Source organism: Ailuropoda melanoleuca, chromosome 14 (genome assembly GCF_002007445.2).
Source record: "Ailuropoda melanoleuca isolate Jingjing chromosome 14, ASM200744v2, whole genome shotgun sequence".
Lineage (NCBI taxonomy): Eukaryota > Metazoa > Chordata > Mammalia > Carnivora > Ursidae > Ailuropoda > Ailuropoda melanoleuca.
The window spans coordinates 83,797,384-83,809,494 of NC_048231.1; the positions used below are offsets into that span (position 1 = coordinate 83,797,384).

At 42.9% G+C, this 12,111-nt stretch overlaps 2 pseudogenes; both read left to right on the forward strand.

Moving 5' to 3' along the window:
* Positions 1 to 12,111, forward strand: part of LOC100467058 — a 63,986-nt pseudogene that overhangs the window by 29,033 nt on the left and 22,842 nt on the right.
* The window catches only part of LOC117796037, a 48,719-nt pseudogene that overhangs the window by 10,732 nt on the left and 25,876 nt on the right, over positions 1 to 12,111 (forward strand).

Consider the following 12,111-nt stretch of genomic DNA (forward strand, 5'->3'; position numbering starts at 1 on the left):
TAAGAATAAAAAGAAGTATAAGATTAATAACATAAATTTATAATTAGATTGGGAAGATGTGCTAGTTATGACTCTTACTGTTGCAAGTGACAGAAGGTCAACTGAGAGTAACAGAAGAAACCAAGGATTAATTCATGAAAATGTTAAGTTCAAGGGGAATACGTTTAGCTGCAGGCATGGCTGGTTCCCGAGGTATCAACAAATAATCTCATTCTCTTCTCATAGTTCAGCTCTCTTCACCTCACTTTGGCGTTCTTCGGGTGTTAGCATTGTGGCTGCTGGCAGTCCCAGGACTATACTGCTGTTACCACTCCTGAACTCTCTGAGGCAGTGGCTCCAGAAATGTCCCATCTTAGGGTATTTTTAATTCCAGAACCACTCACTGAGAAGGGGGATAATTTCACTGATTAACCAAACCTGGATCCGATGTCCACACTTGGGTGGTGGTTGGGGTGGGGTTAGCCCCACTCCAACCTTAGGGATGGAGTGGAATCATCTTAGAATGAGGAGAAGATGTTTCTTGCAGGAAGGAGGAATGCTTTGCAGATAACAAATCTCACACTTCCCCTCTAGGAGGAATGACATTCTAATGGGAAATAGTTAACCAATACCAAACAGTGAGTAGTTAAATACCAAAAATGCCAAATCCATTAGGGCAGGGGAAGGGGCCTCCTAAAAAGAGGGAAATCAGAGAGTGTTTCACACAGAGGTGTTCTTTGACCTGGATTTCAGTGAAAACCTTCAGACAGAGAGTGGTTAATAAAGGAAATAGAGACACAAGCAGGAAAACAGAAGGGGGAAGTCTCAGACAGCAAGAATTCATGTCAAGGCAACAGCATGGCTCATCTAAAACAAAGGATGGTATAAAACCTGCAACTCCTTACCTTCAGAGTTTATTTTTCAGCAAATTTACCTATGATACTTTACTTCTCAGTGTTCCTTTGAACTTTGACTTCCCACAGGACTGAATCAAAGCGTTGTTCGCGTCTGGGGAATCTGAGAACCATCCAACAGGGGAGGTTTTGGTACCTGGAGATGAAGGCAGAGATCAGGGCTAGCCTTCTCTATCCGCAAAGCAGGGGGCTGCCCGGGAGGGAGGAAGGCCTCTTTCTCCCCAGAACCTCTTCTTTACCTGATGGTGGATGCCTGACATTGCATCAGGGAGATCATGAAATGGCTTGTGTGACCATTCCTGGAGAGTGAGGCTAGTGACAAATTCTTTCTATGATGCTTTGAATGAGAGCAGAACCTTGGGAGGTCAGCTTGATAAGGTGAGTAAAGGACTGGAATTAAATAAATGCTAGAAACAAAAGGTGGGGGTCTTAGGAAGTGGGAGAGTGAGTTCAGAAAGAGGAGGAAGGCTTAGTCAGGGACAAACTACCCACTTTGCAGACCAGTGAGCTGGTGCTGGTGGTGTGAGGAGGAGTGTTGGGCTCCTGATAAAGCCATTTCCTTCTGCTTTGTAACATGGTAGAAACTATTCTAGGAACTCCTATTATGGAACACAATGTAAATATTTATTTGGAGACACATCACATCTTATATGCTGTGAATGAGTGAGTGTGTGGGTGGGTGTTTGTTGTGTGCTGTGTTATGTCAAGAACTGTGTAACCTTTTGCTCTTAGTCGTGTCATGCTTGGGGAGGAGTATCACAGCCTCAGGGGTGTTTCGCAGTCTTGTCCGCAGCCCATGGCTTGGCTAGTGAATGGAGTAAGTAGACTGCGCTGCATGGAAGGGCAGCTGTGAATCTCCAGCTTGCTTTGGGTAGCTCGTGAGAAAGGCTTGGTGCTTGGCTCTTGGCGGGGGTGGGGGGGTTTTGCAGCTGACTCTGGGCTGCACTCCCATGTTTATTTTGGGAGCCATGGAGACTCGGAACCCAGCATGACACTTGCATGACAATTTATTTTTAAAGGAGTTATAAATATGTAATTCCTTCACCAAGAAATCAAAGCTCCTTGGGTATATTTTATAATCAGTTACTAGTATCCTCCTTCTTTCTGGAATAAGCTGAATTACATTTTAATGCAATTTGCATTGATGATCTCATTTTCATTTAATTATCAGCATTTTCTTTGCTGGCATGTAAGACATGCTCCCAGCAGTTGTTTCAAAGCTGTGCTGTGGGGTCATTACTGGTACCCAAGAGTGCGTGCTTTCCATGGAGGTGGACTCAGAGTTTATAGCCCCATTCTTGCTTCCTCACACATTCATTTCCAGTTCTCCTTGTTATTAGTCTTCCTTTCTAATATCGTAAACAGAAACCCTGGTAGAGCAGAAGGGGAAAAAGGCAGGAGGATGGAAGTAGGTACATTTTGAACAAGAGAGTATGGGTTTGAGAAACAGAAATGGGTGGTGGGCTCAATTCCAAGGTCAGTCACTTCCTGCTCAAATTGGGCACATTACTTAAGTTTTCTGAGTCAGAGTCTCCTTATTTGTAAAATGAAGATTTCTTCTTCATGGGGCTGTTAGAAAACTGAAAAGACACCATGTAAAGCACCAGGCAGATAGTAGGCACTTAATAAGTGTTAGTTCCCTTCTTTACTTAAAGCAGAGGCAGAAATCTTCCCACTTACGAAAGAGATAAAACATGTCTTTTATTTTGGGGAGTAGCTTATCAGTCAGGGTAGGCTAGATTATGCTTCCGTAACAAACAATCTCAAAATCTCAGTGACTTACGAAAAAAAAGCTTACTTTTTGTTCATTGACAGGAAGTTGCATCTTTATTTTTCCTTGCTGTGGGATCCAGGAGGGTGGAGCAGCCTCCCTCTGGGACATACTAATCAGGGCAGCAGAGGGGAAAAGCTAATAAACTATGAGCTACCTCTTTGACTCAGAGTGACACATAGCATTTTGCCCACTTTCATTGGCCAAATCCAGTCAAATGGCTAAGTGTGATGTTGATGTTGATATAGAGAAGAAGAATTCTTTATTCCTGTGTGTTTGGTGGAGCTGACTTGTTGAAAACATAAGCTAAAACCAAGGTCTGAACCAGGATGTCATATGAGAATCACCCATACACACAACAGAGCCCTCATGAATCAAAAGCTTGGGATTAGCCCCAGAATACACATTTGCACTGCTTTCCACAGGTGCTGCTGCTGTGCACTGTCTGGTTAATAGCCATTGTGCTAAAAGGTTAAGTTTGACCTAAAAGTCAAGAAAATTAGTAAGATAATTAGCTTTGGAGGCAAGTGTTAAAAAGAGATAACTTTGCCCTTTTTTGCTAAGTCTTATAGATCTCTCTTTCTTCATTCTTTTTCCTGTTATTCTTTCATTGAATTGTTCCATGGCCTCCTTATTTATAATTTAGGAAGCAGGTGAATTCAATACTTTATATTTCTCCAAGGGAAATAAAGAACTAGGTTGCTTTTTATTTGTTTGTGGCCCTCCATTGATTTTTCAATGGGTCAGTGGTTCACAGTGGAAAAGAGCATCACCACCTTTGACTTAAATCTTTCAGGGATGCATGAGGATGGATATTGAGGAAGAGTCAGACCTTGATTAGCCATTTGCTTTGGGTACTATCTACCTGCTGCCGTACACACAGTCTTCAGTTAACTTTTTATTGTTTCTGTCAGTCAATCAAGAATATTGGGTTTACCTTCCCTGCATACTCATTTTTTTCTTTGGTGCAAAAATAAGGCTATGAAAGAAAACCACTGGGGATGGGTATGTGAGGAAGGAAGGCACAGGAAAGCGAGGGCAAGGGGGCATGCCTAGATTGAGCACGCTCACTCCAGATTGCCTTTCGAAGGTGATGTGTCTTCAGTCTTTATTAATCGCAACCTCTAGTTCCAGATGTTCCTTGAACCGAAAAGAAGGGCCCAAGCCAGCACCTCCCCACATACCCCTGGGAAAGAGACCCAACCCATATGCCAGTCCTTGCAGGTGTTTAGTGAAGGCATCTTACTAAGGGGGAAGAGTTGGTAACAACTGTGTTCTTGGTGAAAACACACTGAAGTGAAAACCACGGAAGCGCAAGACCACAAACTCTGGTGGGATTATTGGAGTCAGTGTAGCTTCCTCCCAATCTGATCCTTACTCTGGGGTTTGGGTTGTTCTTCCCATTTCAGAAGATGAGAAGCTGAATTGCATAAAGTTCATGCAAGTGTTCAAATACCTTTAGAAGTCAGTGCACACCAGTCGCAGGACTGTGGGCTGGCGTTGTTTTGTTCTTTGTTCTTGTTCTTCACAATGGTTGCCCTTTGTGTGTTCAAATGCCTGGGGAGTGCCTGACGGGGCTGACCTGTGTCTTGGCAGAAGCTCTCTGAACTGAGGTGTCAGAGCAGCAAAGAAGTCCCTCAGTTCCCCACGCATGCTGCCAGGTGAATGGCTGATAGCTGGAATTCCACTGGCTGAAATATGCTTTGCCTTAAGATTTCTGTTTTTGTTGAAGTGCCTCTAGGAGGAGTCAAATCTCATTTTATGTGGTGTGTGTGTATGTGTGTCTCTTTTTGTGAAAATAGACTGTAGCACTGTGCAAGTTGTAATAATGCTTTACAAATGTTTGCCGATTTTTCTCCTGGGGGTGTGACCTAAGTGGCTGGCTCCTCTGCTATAATATAGTTTCATCACTGGGAATCAGCTGCTTAAGGTCTACCCTCTAACATACTCTCTCGTAGCTAAGGGTGGTCATGTGACTAAGTTCTAGCCATTAAATTGTAATTGGAAATTGCACTGGGTCCCAGTGCCAGGGGAGGACTCCAGCTACATGGAGGCTAGCAAAGATCATCACAAAACCAGTCACCAGGAAAAGAAGCCCAAACACTTCTCACCACTGCCTCTTGAATTCGGAATCACCAAGGAACACACAGTGCATTGGCTGCTGGGAAAGACTCACTGACCATGGGTACTGATGTCCACTATTGAAGCTGATCTTGCCCTGTCTCTTTTCTATGTGATTAAAGCACTCCATTCAGTGCTTGCCTGGAGGTAAGTAGATGACATCAGGAAAGAGGGAAGCTGGTTCTATAGCTGATGGCATAAGCATCAAAGGAGTTGAGGCTTTTGAAAGAAGAACGAGGCAAATAATTTGAAAGCAGCAATGTCGAGCAAGGAGGACATCTCCCTGATGCTCAAGCCTATGGGACACAAGACAGAGGAGGAAAAATAGCCACAGCTTGAGGGAGTGACAGAGAAGGAAGATTTAGATCAGGGCAACAATGAAAAGGAAATTAGGATGTGAGAAGAGTTGTCCATGGAGTGTCCATCTAGTTCTCTGTATTTTTGTCAAGTGGGTAATTTGAATTTGGGGAGTTCCATCCTGGGTGATTTCCATATCAGGAGGTACATCCCCTCCCCCTACAGAATGTGGCAGGACGTTTGGAGGTTAGGGCAGCTGGTAGGCCCCTAAGGAACACAGACCTACTCTTTCTAATTATGCTTCTCTGGTTAGGTTTCTGTTGAAGAGTTTTGATATTCGTAAAGAAAATTTGAGTGTACATAATCATTTTCTACATAAAAAACTGAAAGAAATATAGATTTCATCTACTCTGTAGGCTGGTTTGGGAACCCAGCTCTATAAGGAAAGCAAAGTGTGTGTGTGTGTGTGTGTGTGTGTGTGTGCGCGCGCACGCGCGTTTAGTACACAGTGGATGGCCAAGGGGTTGGAGTTGCGATTAAAGGAGGCCTCTTAAAGAAGTTTGCTTCGAGGCTCCACTATTTAGTAGCAGTATGACTGTGACCTTTGTTGTTCTTATCTATAAAATAATGTTGCTAATCCTACGTACTTTATAAGGTTGTGACAATTCGGTGAAATAATCCATACACAGTACATGACATAGTGTCTGGCATGTAGTGAACATATTATTGTTATTATTTTGCTATTACTTTGAAAGGAATTCTGCATTGCAAACATTGTGCCAAATAGACCTTGGGCTATAGCTTTTGTGTTAGCAAATATCTGTTTGTATTTAAGAAAAACAGACCAGCCCTGTCTTTGTAGCCAGGGAACTGCTGCACCTAATGGGGCCTATTGATTAGAGGGTGTGCCCAGAGCTCTGAGAAGCCTCTGCAACCCTGTTTATAAATGGACAGTGAGGCACGGAGTTGTAAAATGTTTTATTGGAAAACCCATGAAAACTTCAAGCCTTCTTATAATACTGATTAAGAATAATTTAAATCATTCATATTTTATTGGGAAACATCAGTGGCTACGAGTTAATCAATTTCAAATTGATTTTATTTGTGTAAAATCGGCATTTTAGCAAGTGAATTTATTGCTCACAGTTACCTCTTCCAATGTGAAATTATTACAGTATTAGTCATAAATGCACTCTGATTGAATCTCTACAATTAATCAAATATTCCCAAATTGAACTCCTAATAATGTCTTATAAGATTAGATAAAAAGACCCAGAAGATGCTGGCTGCTTTTCAAGGCCTCAACCAAGGATGAGGAAATGGTGATTCTGGAGGACATTTGCCATTTTTCTTTCTTTTCTTTTCTTTTCTTTTCTTTTCTTTTCTTTTCTTTTCTTTTCTTTTTCTTTTCTTTTCTTTTCTTTCTTTTCTTTTCTTTCTTTTCCTTTCCTTTCCTTTCCTTTTTTCTTTCTTTCTTTCTTTCTTTCTTTCTTTCTTTCTTTCTTTCTTTCCTTTTTTCTTTCTTTTTCTTTCTTTCTTTCTTTCTTTCTCCTTCCTTCCTTCCTTCCTTCCTTCCTTCCTTCCTTCCTTCCTTCCTTCCTTCTTTCAGCTGCCTAGTGTCTGAAACCCCACTTATGTTGGACGAATCCCCCACCTGATGAATGGGATAGGAGGCAGAATTCTTTCACTAGACAAGGTGCAGGGCAGCAAGCTGAAAGGCCAGATGCATTCCTAGTCTCCCTTGAAGCTAGAGTGGGTGTGTGACCAAGGTTCAATCAATTAGACACCCCCAACCCAGACTTTTTTTTAAAGATTTTTATTTATTTATTTATTTATTTATTTATTTATTTATTTATTTATTTAATTTTTCAGAGAGATGGAGAGAGCACAAGCAGGGGGAGCAGGCTCCCTGAGCAGGGAGCCTGATGTAGGGATTGATCCCAGGACCCTGGAACCATGACCTGAGCTGAAGGCAGACGCTTAACCGACTGAGCCACCCAGTCTTTGAATTGTTGCTGATGAAGCACAGAAGGAGGCGGTGGAGAATCCATTCTGGCTGCAGAGATAACGGTGGGAGCAACTCCAGGTCTAAGACCCGTGGCAGGGGCAGGGCAATGAGACATCGGTGTTCTTCAGCTGTAGCAAAGGCATCACTGTCAGTTAGCTGGAAGTAGGATGACCATACATCCTGGTTTGCCTGGGACAGTCCCATTTTATGCGTGGAAACCTCTTCATGCTCCCACCACCAAATATACTGGCCTACTCACAATTTACCCATTTACTTTACCCTCTTTCCCTTTATAATGGACTGTCCATATGCTCTGTTAGTGCAGACCCTTCATATGTGCACTGGATCCCACCCCCTCACCCCTACTCCAAGCTATTGCTCCCTTGATTACACCCACTTGCTCCAGCATCATCATTTTAATTCTATTGGATCACTCCTGCCCTTTGTTGCCATGGCTTCTGCTTTGACATGGAAAGGCCGAAATGATGGTGGGTGTGTGCGCTCATGGGCTTGCTTGTATGTAGATGAGAGCTACCTATGAATCTTAGCATTTATTCTCCAAGGCCTTAACTGTAAAATCAATTCGAATCAACAGATATTTATTTATAATCTATAAAACGCATATATATTTAGCAAGGAGTAATGAGGCTTTAAAACAATGTAGGTGATTATCACAAGTCCTAGGTTCTCCAGAGAAGTTGAGATATAAAAGACTTTTACTCGCTATCTGCATAGCTACATCTGTCCCTGCCAGCCTAAGTAGCCAATTTTGGGTGTCACGTAAGAACGATCTCTGTCTTTGAATTTGTTTGGCGGTATCATGCGTGAAACACTAAGAATAAAGGACACAACATGGAGAGACAGCCCCACCTGAATGGCTGGGACTTGGGGTTAGAAAAGTCTGGTTCCCCTGGAGAGGCAGAACTTCTCCAGGCCAGTCCTGAGTGGGGCCAGTGCTAAGCAGTGGGTGGTTTTGATCGAAGGGCTGTGGGCTGGTTAACATTGTTCTGCAGTGTAGGCAGCATCAGCTTTGTTAGAAGCTGCCATCGGTCCTCCAAAGTGGCTGCGCCATTTTACATTCCCACCAGCAAAGTAAGAGAGTTTCACTTATTCTACCTCCTTGCCAGCACTTGTATTGTCAGTCTATGATTTTAGCCATTCTGATGGATATGCAGCAGTATCTTACTGTGGTTTTAATATGCAAGTCCCTGATGAGCAGTTATACTGAGCACCTTTTCATAGTTTTATTGGTCATTTGCATAGCTGCTTTTGTGAAGTGCCTGTTAAAAATCTTTTGCCTTTTTTTGTATTGGGTGGTTTGTCTTATTATTGTTGATTGGAGAGATTCTTTATATATTCTGGATACAAATCCTTCAATCATGTGTAAGCCAGGAATACTTCTGAATGCAAAAAGCAGAACACGGAGGTGCCTGGGTGACTTAGTTAAGTGTCCGACTCTTGGTCTCAGCTCAGATCTTGATCTCAGCTCAGGGTCGTCAGTTCAAGCCCTGCGTTGGGTTCCATGCTGGGTGTAGGGCCTATAAAATTAAAATAAAATAAAATAAAATAAAATAAAATAAAATAAAATAAAATAAAATAAAATAAAATAAAATAAAAAATAAAATAAATAACAGAACGTGACTAGTGGTGACTCCAGCAATAGCAACATCAATTACCTGGTAAAACAAGAGGTCTAGAGTGAGGCAGTCTATGGCTTACTAAGCAGATCTGCCCTCCTTAGCAGGTTGGCTCTTCATGCCTGTGCTTGTAATATCATGGTTGCAAGACGGCTGTCATTGCTTCAAGCACTATGCCTGCCCTGAAAGGTAAGGAGCAGTGGGGGCAGCCAAGGAGGCAGGATGAAGTGGTCCTTGTATGATGCTCCTTTCAATGGAGATTAAAGTTATTTCTCAGAAGTGCTCTCAAACTTCCTTTTATTTCTTATCTCTTTTGTTCCTTTTATTTCTTATCGGCCAGAGTTAGGTAACCTACATGCATACAACAGGAAGGCTGGGAAAGTGAGCATTAGGCAATGGTACACTCCCCTAGAGCCATGACTGGATTAGTTGGTCAAGGTTTGTGCCCTGGGGCTGGACACACTGCATGAACACAGGCACTATGAGTCAGAAGAGAGGAACAGCTGCTGAGTTGGCACCTGACGTGTCAATATTAAAACACCCAAAGCTATATGTTCCTCTCTGCTGTGGTGTGGGATCCTTTGGGAAATTCTGAGACCTTGGTAAACTTATGGACCACATAGAAGTGTCAGAAGAAAAAAAAAGTTAGAAAACCAGCCCTTTTGATTTAAATGCATAAAACAACAACAACACAAACTCTCATTAAATACCTAATCTCAGAGAAGCCCTACTGGCTGGAAGCACTTAATCAAGTTGTTAGTTGTGATCACATTTTATTGCTGCGATAGGAAGACCGGATTCATCACTACAGCATCCAGGAGAACAAGGCCCGAGTCCCATAGGAGTGCTGAGTGTAAGTGGGAGTGAGGGTGGGTCCACGCCTTTGACTGGTCTGCTCTGAAAGTTGAGCCTGAGGCAAGGACATTTTAGGACGTGTATTTGGGAAGTGATCCCAGGAAGGAGTGAGGTACTAGGGAGAGTGAAATGAAGGGGGGAAGGCCATGCAAAACCACAGTAAACATTGGTCATTTCTGTGGGTGGCTGGCCCTTGATTTGCTGGGAGCTTCTGAGGAGCTGCCTACAATACATGCAGAATTGTTCTGGAAGTGTGGCCCTGGAGCCAGTTGCATTGGTGTCCCCTTGACTGTATTATTCATGCAAATTCATGGCCCCTTGGCCCCCAGGCCTCTGAATCAGAATGTCTGGAGGGGAGGGACCAGGATATCGTATTAACGAGCTCTTCAGGTGACTCTGCATGTTCACATTTGAGAACCAGAGGTCTGCTCTTCAGAAAGCACGTTTATCAATCGGGTCACATCCCCTAGTGGTCAAACCATGAGGGGTTAACTCCCCTCTACGTTAAAGTTGCTCATGCGCTCCTGCATCCCTCACCGCCTGTCTGAGAAGCCCATGGTAGAAAGTAAAACGTTTCCAGTGCAGTGGAGGCAAGGCCTGTCCACACACATTGACAGGGTGCTGGTTTCCAGCAACAGTAAGATCGTGGCACAAGAGATGTGTGATGCAGGAGAGAATAAGAACAGGCCAGTTAAGACTATGGTAGCTCTTTCAGGACCTGAACTTCATGCAGGAGGCTGGGAAATCACTTTCTAAAGCATTAAGTTCTTTATAAAGGGCCTTATGCTCCTAGAAGGAAATATACCGCGTAATCGCATAGGACTTTAGTGCATAGAAAACATTAACAAGACACATGAAACACAGTAGCTATTTGCGCCGCGGTGTATCCTCGAGGCAGGTGGAGTATTTCTATCTGCTGAAAGTGGCCTCAGTGGTGTCTCCCTATTGGGATAAAGTTAAAGAAAATGGATTTTTCAATTTATTGGGGAAGAGATTCGTCTAAACAGAAGGTATTCATTAGCTTTCCCTCGATTTCTTTGGGAATTTAAATCTGTGTAAATTTCTATTTTCTTTCCTATCACCCCAGGAAAACTCCTACTTCTATACCAGACACTGGTTCCCTTCCAGTTTTCTCCTTTCTCCCTGACCCTAAAAATGTCACTGGTGGTCATGATCAGATTTAGATTATTTGAAGAGAGGAGAAAAATATCTTGTCAAGACTAGAATTAGCGTGGCCAGGGGTGATTAACTGGGGCATGGTATGGAGATTCATCCTACAAGACCTTTGTAAGTGATGTTTGATTCAACATAAGAAACCTCAGATTTTGATTCAGAAATATCATTAAGTTGGAGAGGCAGTAAGGTGAGCTGGAAAGACTGAGAGAGAGAACATATTTGCACACTTTTTCTGCTGTGGGTGGGGGGGACTTTAACACTCAATTTAAAAAGTTATAGCCATTGCGATTTGGAATTTTGGAGTTCATGTGTGTAGAGATTTCCCTGGGGGAAAATGGTCAACTTTCCCCTTATTTTCACTACTTTAGGGCTTCCATTCCAGTGCACTTCTCCTAAGCACCAGCTGTATCTGGTGAGGACACTTAGTGCATTCCTATTGGTGGCGACTGAAAAAGTCCACTGCACGGGTCATGGCAGGGGCTGACTTAGTGTCTGAGAAAGAGTGATAGTGATTTTCTAGCTTCCTTTGAGAGAACAGATGGAAGAAATAATTCTCCATTGGAAGAAAACTACATCATTCCAAAATATGCCTTTTTAAAAGTTTTTATAATAATATTTTTTATTATATTATGTTAGTCACCATACAGTACATCCCTGGTTTTTGATGTAAAGTTCCATGATTCATTAGTTGCGTATAACACCCAGTGCACCATGCAATACGTGCCAAAATATACCTTTTATCATGTTCCCACTCAGTTCCAGAATCTACATGTCTCATAGAATGGCCCAGATGCCAACCTAGGCCTTGGCCCTCAGGATCCAGCCAAAATGAATCCCAAACTTTGCACATTATAGGGTCCCAATAATGCCCATGGCCTGTGAGCTGGCACACAGGATAGGACTGTCAAATCAGATTCACACCATTCTGAAGTCTTACCTGGTATTCAGTTGTACTAATTTGTTTCCAGGACACAGGCGATCAATAGCCAGAGAGCTCTGGGCCATCAAGAGTGGCTCCGTAGGTCCTTCCTTTCCTGGTTGGAGAAGTCTCTCTGGCCCAGAATAGATAAGGTCTCTAAGTGAGATTGACAGGGATCCTCCCACAGAAATATGTCCATTTTTACCTTCAGAGAATGGTATAGCTCAAGTGCCAAACTCTAGGGGCCAAGCCTCACACCCGGGTTCTACCTAGGATTGTCGATCATTAGTCAAGGGCATTTCTCTTTCCCAGAACTTCCCTTTGGGAGGCTCTTGGGTCTGTTACTGTTTCCTGTCTCTTGCTGGCCTCCAAGAAGTGGGCAACATCACTTAGAATTGTAGTCAGAGGTGACTGTCATCCTTTTTGTTCCTTTT